This window comes from Pristiophorus japonicus, chromosome 9 (assembly GCF_044704955.1).
Source record: "Pristiophorus japonicus isolate sPriJap1 chromosome 9, sPriJap1.hap1, whole genome shotgun sequence".
Classification (NCBI taxonomy): Eukaryota; Metazoa; Chordata; class Chondrichthyes; family Pristiophoridae; genus Pristiophorus; species Pristiophorus japonicus.
In genome coordinates, this window is record NC_091985.1 from 39,258,509 (window position 1) to 39,266,050 (window position 7,542).

The 7,542-nt window shown below is 49.3% G+C and overlaps 1 pseudogene; it reads right to left on the reverse strand.

Moving 5' to 3' along the window:
• Nucleotides 1–4,124: 4,124 nt before the first annotated feature.
• LOC139273877 (uncharacterized) lies at nt 4,125–6,670 on the reverse strand (annotated as a pseudogene).
• Between the last annotated feature and the right edge of the window lie 872 nt (nt 6,671–7,542).

Consider the following 7,542-nt stretch of genomic DNA (forward strand, 5'->3'; position numbering starts at 1 on the left):
TTTTCGCCGGGAGCAAGCGGAAGCCAAGCATCGACAGCAGAAGGAGCGAAAGACAACCCAAGGACCCCACCCACCCATCCCCTCAACCACTGTCTGACCCACCTGTGACAGAGACTGTAGGTCCCTCATTGGACTCATCAGTCACCTGAGAACTCATATTAGTGTGGAAGCCAGTCGTCCTCGACGCCGAAGGACTGCCTAAGAAGAAGAAGAAAGTTCTGCTGGGCGGCAGTCGGAGAAGCGGGAGTTCGGGGCGTTGGTGAGGCCTATAAAGGCCCAGCGGCAGAGCAGAGGCGGCGGCATTCGGAGAGGCGGGAGTTCGGGGCGTTGGTGAGGCCTATAAAGGCCCAGCGGCAGGGGAGAGGCGGCGGCAGTCGGAGAGGCGGGAGTTCGGGGCGTTGGTGAGGCCTATAAAGGCCCAGCGGCAGGGGAGAGGCGGCGGCAGTCGGAGAGGCGGGAGTTCGGGGCGTTGGTGAGGCCTATAAAGGCCCAGCGGCAGAGCAGAGGCGGCGGCATTCGGAGAGGCAGGAGTTCGGGGCGTTGGTGAGGCCTATAAAGGCCCAGCGGCAGGGGAGAGGCGGCGGCAGTCGGAGAGGCGGGAGTTCGGGGTGTTGATGAGGCCTATAAAGGCCCAGCGGCAGGGGAGAGGCGGGAGTTCGGGGCGTTGGTGAGGCCTATAAAGGCCCAGCGGCAGGGAAGAGGCGGCGGCAGTCGGAGAGGCGGGAGTTCGGGGCGTTGGTGAGGCCTATAAAGGCCAGTCGGTGCAGCTAAAGCAGGGAGAGAAAGCAAAAAAGAAGTAGAAAGAAATCGAAAGGTGACGTCACAGCCAAAGGGGTATGTGATTGGCTGGTGATTGGTAAGTAGTTTTTCTTTTTCTTTTTCTTTTCTATATCAGTCAGTAATATTTAGCATTATTGTTGCCAATTTAAGCGTTGTCATGGCAGGACAGCTCGGACACGTGTTACGCTCCTCCTGTACTATGTGGGAAGTCAGGGACGCTTCCGGTGTCCCTGAGGACTACGTGTGTGGGAAGTACATCCGCCTGCAGCTCCTGACGGTCTGCGTTGCGGCACTGGAGCAGCGGGTGGATGAACTCTGGAGCATCCATGATGCTGAGAATGACGTGAATAGCACATTTAGTGAGTTGGTCTTACCGCAGGTAAAGGGTACACAGTCAGATAAGGAATGGATGACCAACAGGAAGAGCAGTGCAAGGAAAGTAGTACAGCGGTCCCCTGTGGTCATCCCCTTGCAAAACAGATACACCGCTTTGGTTACTGTTGAGGGGGATGACTCATCAGGGGAGGGCAGCAGCAGCCAAGTTCACGGCACCGTGGGTGGCTCTGCTGCATAGGAGGGCAGGAAAAAGAATGGGAGAGCTATAGCGATAGGGGATTCTATTGTAAGGGGAATAGATAGACGTTTCTGTGGCCACAACCGAGACTCTAGGATGGTATGTTGCCTCCCTGGTGCAAGGGTCAAGGATGTCTCGGAGCGGGTGCAGGACATTCTGAAAAGGGAGGGTGAACAGCTAGTTGTCGTGGTACATATAGGTACCGACGACATAGGTAAAAAATGGGATGAGGTCCTACAAGATGAATTTAGGGAACTAGGAGCTAAATTAAAATGTAGGACCTCCAAAGTAGTAATCTCAGAATTGCTACCAGTGCCACGTGCTATTCAGAGTAGGAATTGCAGGATAGCTCAGATGAATATGTGGCTTGAGGAGTGGTGCAGAAGGGAGGGATTCAAATTCCTGGGACATTGGAACCGGTTCTGGGGGAGGTGGGATCAGTACAAACCAGACGGTCTGCACCTGGGCAGGACCGGAACCAATGTCCTAGGGGGAGTGTTTTCCAGTGCTGTTGAGGAGGAGGTAAACTAATATGGCAGGGAGATGGGAACCTATGCAGGGAGACAGAGGGAAGTAGAATGGGGGCAGAAGCAAAAGATAGAAAGAAGAAAAGTAAAAGTGGAGGGCAGAGAAACCTAAGGCAAAAAGCAAAAAGGGCCACATTACACCAAAATTCTAAAAGGGCAAAGTGTGTTAAAAAGACAAGCCTCAATGCGAGGAGTATTCGGAATAAGGTGGACGAATTAACTGTGCAGATAACAGTTAACGGGTATGATGTAATTGGCGGAGACATGGCTCCAGGGTGACCAAGGCTGGGAACTCAACATCCAGGGGTATTCAACATTTAGGAAGGATAGACAGAAAGGAAAAGGAGGCAGGGTGGCATTGCTGGTTAAAGAGGAAATTAATGCAATAGTAAGGAAGGACATTAGCCTGGATGATGTGGAATCGGTATGGGTGGAGCTACGGAATACCAAAGGGCAGAAAACACTAGTGGGAGTTGTGTACAGACCACCAAATAGTAGTAGTGAGGTTGGGGATGGTATCAAACAAGAAATTAGGGATGCATGCAATAAAGCTACAGCAGTTATCATGGGTGACTTTAATCTACATATTGATTGGGCTAACCAAACTGGTAGCAATGCGGTGGAGGAGGATTTCCTGGAGTGTTTTAGGGATGGTTTTCTAGACCAATATGTCGAGGAACTAACTAGAGAGCTGGCCACCCTCGACTAGGTGATGTGTAATGAGAAAGGACTAATTAGCAATCTTGTTGTGCGAGGCCCCTTGAGGAATAGTGACCATAATATGGTAGAATTCTTTATAAAGATGGAGAATGACACAGTTACTTCAGAGACTCGGGTCCTGAACTTAAGGAAAGGTAACTTCGATGGTTTGAGGCGTGAATTGGCTAGAATAGACTGGCGAATGATACTTAAAGGGTTGATGGTGGATAGGCAATGGCAAACATTTAAAGATCACATGGATGAACTTCAGCAATTGTACATCCCTGTCTGGAGTAAAAATAAAACGGGGAAGGTGGCTCAACCGTGGTTAACAAGGGAAATTAAGGATCGTGTTAAATACAAGGAAGAGGCATATAAATTAGCCAGAAAAAGCAGCAAACCTGAGGACTGGGAGAAATTTAGAATTCAGCAGAGGAGGACAAAGGGTTTAATAAAGAGGGGGAAAATAGAGTACGAGAAGAAGCTTACCGGGAACATAAAAACTGACTGCAAAAGCTTCTATAGATCTTGGTAGTCTGTCGTATCCAACAAAGACGTTGATGTGCTAATCATCAATGGCATGTGTCTTCAAGTGGCTGTATGGGCCAATTCTGGATGCACATAGTCTCTTGCACGTTGGACAAGGGAAGTTCGATGTGCCTGATGCTGACAGTACTGCCACCTGATATCGTCTATCTCTAGTGTCCCGCAGGCGTTGACATCGGCTTTCTTCGAAGGTCTGGCAGGATGTCCTCGTGAGGGTTCACCACTGGATTTTATTAGCTGCTGTATTCTCGAGGTGCTTTGGTCGGATGCCACAGTACTGGAGGTTAGCCTTGATGCAATCTTTATAGCGCTTGTGGGGGCGCCCCTGGGGTCTTCGACCTTCACAGAGCTCGCTGTGAAGAAGCTGACGAGGGATGTTGACTCATCCATGTGGATGACATGTCCAGCCCACCGGAACTGGGCTCGCATGATCATCACCTCGATGCTAGTTGATTGTGCTCTCTCCAGAACCTCAAGGTTTGACACCCGATCTTGCCAGCGTATGTGGAGTATAGACCTGAGACTGCGCATATGGAAAGCTTCCAGCTTTTTGGTGTGTCGCCTGTAGGGTGTCCAGGTCTCACATCCATAAAGGAGAGATGAGAGAACAACTGCTCTATACACCAACAGTTTAGTTGACAGTTGGATGTGGTGGTGACTCAACACCTTAGTGCGCAAGCGACCAAGTGCCTGGCTGGTTTTACAGATCCTTGCATCAATCTCCTTGTCCAAGGGCCTATCACTTGATATGGTGCTGCCAAGGTACTTGAAGCTGTCCACTGTTGTATACTGCCGATGGAGACTGTGGGAGCAGGTGCTGTGGTGCCAGGGGCAGGCTGATAGAGAACCTCGGTTTTACTAAGGCTGATGGTTAGGCCAAACAGTTCTGTTGCCCCTGCAAATTTGCTGAGTATGAATTGTAGGTCACTCTCCTTGTGTGCCATGAGGGCGCAGTCGTCAGCAAAGAGTGCCTCTAGGATGAGTTGTTTCCGTACTTTGGTCCTTGCAGCAAGGCGGCGGAGGTCGAACAGCGAACCATCTAATCGATATTTCAGGTAGACCCCAAACTCCAAGTCTTTTATGGCATAGTTCAAGACGCAGGTAAAGAATAGGTTGAACAGAACTGGAGCGAGTACACAACCTTGTTTTACTCCAGTTGAGATAGCAAATGGAGCTGTGGTTATACCGTCTGAGAGCACTTCACCTGTCATGTTGTCATAAACAGCTCGATGATGTGGACAAACTTCCTTGGGCACCCAAGTTTCATCAAGATTGACCACAGTGCTGCTCTGTTGACAGTATCAAAGGCCTTGGTGAGGTCAATAAATACAGCGTACAGGTCCATGTTCTGCTCAATGCACTTCTCCCGCACTTGTCTGAGTGCAAAGATCATGTCCGCTGTGCTCCGACCAGGTCGAAAGCCACATTGTGTTTCTGGAAGATTTACTTCTGAGACACTAGCTATGAGTCGGTTCTATACTATGCAGGCGATGATCTTCCCAGCAATGGACAGAAGCGATATTCCCCTGTAGTTGCCACAGTCTGCTTTGCTGCCCTTGTTCTTGTAGAGGGAAACTATCATAGCGTCACGGAAGTCCTGTGCCATGTCTTCATCTTCCCAGATGCTAGTTATTATGTCATGAAAGACCTCGAGAGTTACTGGGCCTACTGCCTTGTAGATTTCGGCAGGGATTCCATCCTTTCCTGGAGCCTTTCTTGTACTCATCTGGTTGATGGCTTTCTTTACTTCGTCCATGCTGGGAGGAAGATCAAGATCTTCTTTGATAGGTTGCTGGGGTATGGAGTCAAGTGCTTCTTCGTTCACTGGTGAAGGTCGATTAAGAAGGTTACTGAAGCGTTCTCTTCACCTCTCATTTATGCCAGTCCTGTCTTTGATCAAAGTGCTGCCATCTGCTGAAAGGAGTGGAGTAGTGCTGGGTTTTGATGGTCCATAGACTGACTTGATGGCGCTGAAGAACATCTTTGTATTGTGAGTTTCAGCATAATGTTCCACTTCCTCTGCTTTTGTCTGCCACCATTTATCTTGCATCTGGCGAAAGCCTCTTTGTGCTTTGCTCTGCATGTGTCTGTAGCGGACCTTCTTGGAAATTGAGGAAGAGTCATTTTGCCATTTTAGATATGCTTTTTTCTTTTCATCCAGCGTCTTGCAGATCTCAACGTTGTTTTCATCGAACCAGTCTTGGTGTACCTTCTTTTTAAGTCCAAGAGTTGTCTTTGCTGAGTCTGTCACCATCTGTTTGAGCTTTGTCCACTTCTGTGTAGTGTTGCCAGTGAGCGGTGCGTGAGACATCAGCCTGTTATCGAGGTCACGGTAGCACTGATGTTTCAGCCTAGCCGTGTTAAAGGCACTTCTGCTCGGTTTTGGATGCTTGCGCTGAAGTGAAGCAGTGTACAGCTGGAGAGTGGATCTGACTAGACGGTGATCTCTCCAGCATTCTGCTCCCCGCATGGCTCTTGTGATTTTTACATCCTTGATGTCTCGCCTTCTTACAATGACATGTGCCATTGCTTAGACCTGGGGTGCAACCAAGTTGTTTTGTACTTGTCAGCCTGCCTGAATAGAGTATTTGTGATAGTCAAGTCGTTCGCCGCGCACATACTCAAGAGGAGGAGGCCATTACTGTTTAATTTTCCTGTGCCGTGCTGTCCAATGACTCCCTTCCAGTGCTTGCTGTCTTTTCCAACTCGTGCGTTGAAATCACCCAGGATGATCAACTTGTCCCCAGCAGGTGTGGACCTGACCAGTCTGTCTAGATCTACATAGAACCTCTCTTTCATCTCATCGGGGCTTGGAAGGGTGGGTGCATAAGCACTTATAATGGTGATGTGGCGCTTGGCATTCAGGGGAAAACACAGTTTTATAAGTCTTTCATTAATCCCTTCAGGCAGATTCGGAAACTCTTGCATAAGAGAATTCTTCACTGCTATGCCAACTCCGAGGATCCTATTCTCATTCTCTGCCTTGCTTTTCCAATAGAAGGTGTAGCCGCTACCTAGTTCACTCACGCAGCCCTCCTCTGCAAGTCTTGTCTCACTCAGAGCCGCTATATCGATGTTATAACGCTGCAGCTCTCTTGCAATAAGGGCAGTCCTTCTTTCCGGTCTTGTAGTGTCAGCTCTGTCTAAGAGTGTACGAACGTTCCATTGTCCGAGAAGAAGTTTTCTTGTGTTATGAAGTTTTCGACTGTTGCTGTATTTTCGACCGCAGAGTGGATTGAACTGCCAGCCACGGTATACTGGCCAGTTAATGGAAGGGCAGGCAATGTTTGGGCCACCTTTTCTAGGCCCCTCCCTTTTAAAGGGTGAGCAGTGCTGTCCTAAAGAGGGCTGCTCAGTCACCTGGGGTGCTGCCGGGTTCCTCTGCTGCCCTGGATACAGAGTCAAATGACCACTTGCCCACAGGCCGCCTACATACAGGTTTGAGGCTACGACTCCCAGTGATCACCTCCACCTGTCGCTTCGTCCCGCCCCCATCGCCGCAGGACTTGGTATGTTGGATGATGGTTAGCACAAACCTGTGCATAGATGCTTTTAAAGTGGGAAGGCCGGTGCACAGGGGCGGTCCCACTCTCTCTTCCGCAGAAGCCGGGTTTCAGTGGCCCAAAATTTGGTACAACTGAAGACTTCGTTGGCTGCAGTGGATGGTCATGACATCTTTCATGCTCTGCCATGCCCTATACATTCCATAGTGCATTGCTGTTCCACCTTCATGGCCGTTGGATCAAACTTGATTTCCTCCTCCCAATCCACCGCAACAGACTTCACATGCTGGGGTGAGCAGGTCCCGAAAGTCACCGAGGGATAATACCCATCGGCTACCCTCATCTGGTTTAGCCTGCCTGTCGAAGCAGTTTACCGAGGTGTGGCCACTCTGCATGCTACAGCTACTTGGAGCCACAGATGAGAGTTGTATGCCAGGTGGGGACCAAGGCAGAGGAACTACTCCGAAGAGCACGACAAGTCCACTGTCAGAGGTGCTACCCCTCTGAAGAGAAAAAAATTAGTGTAGACAAACGTAGGTCCCTTGCAGTAGGATTCAGGTGAATTTATAATAGGGAACAAAGAAATGTCAGACCAATTGAACAAATACTTTGGTTCTGTCTTCACAAAGGAAGACATAAATAACCTTCCGGAAGTACTAGGGGATCGAGGGTCGAGTGAGAAGGAGGGACTGAAGGATATCCTTATTAGGCGGGAAATTGTGTTAGGGAAATTGATGGAATTGAAGGTCGACAAATCTCCGGGGTCTGATAGTCTGCATCCCAGAGTACTTAAGGAAGTGGCCCTAGAAATAGTGGATGCATTGGTGATCATTTTCCAACAGTCTATCGACTCTGGATCAGTTCCTATGGACTGGAGGATAGCTAATGTAACACCACTTTTTAAAAAGGGAGG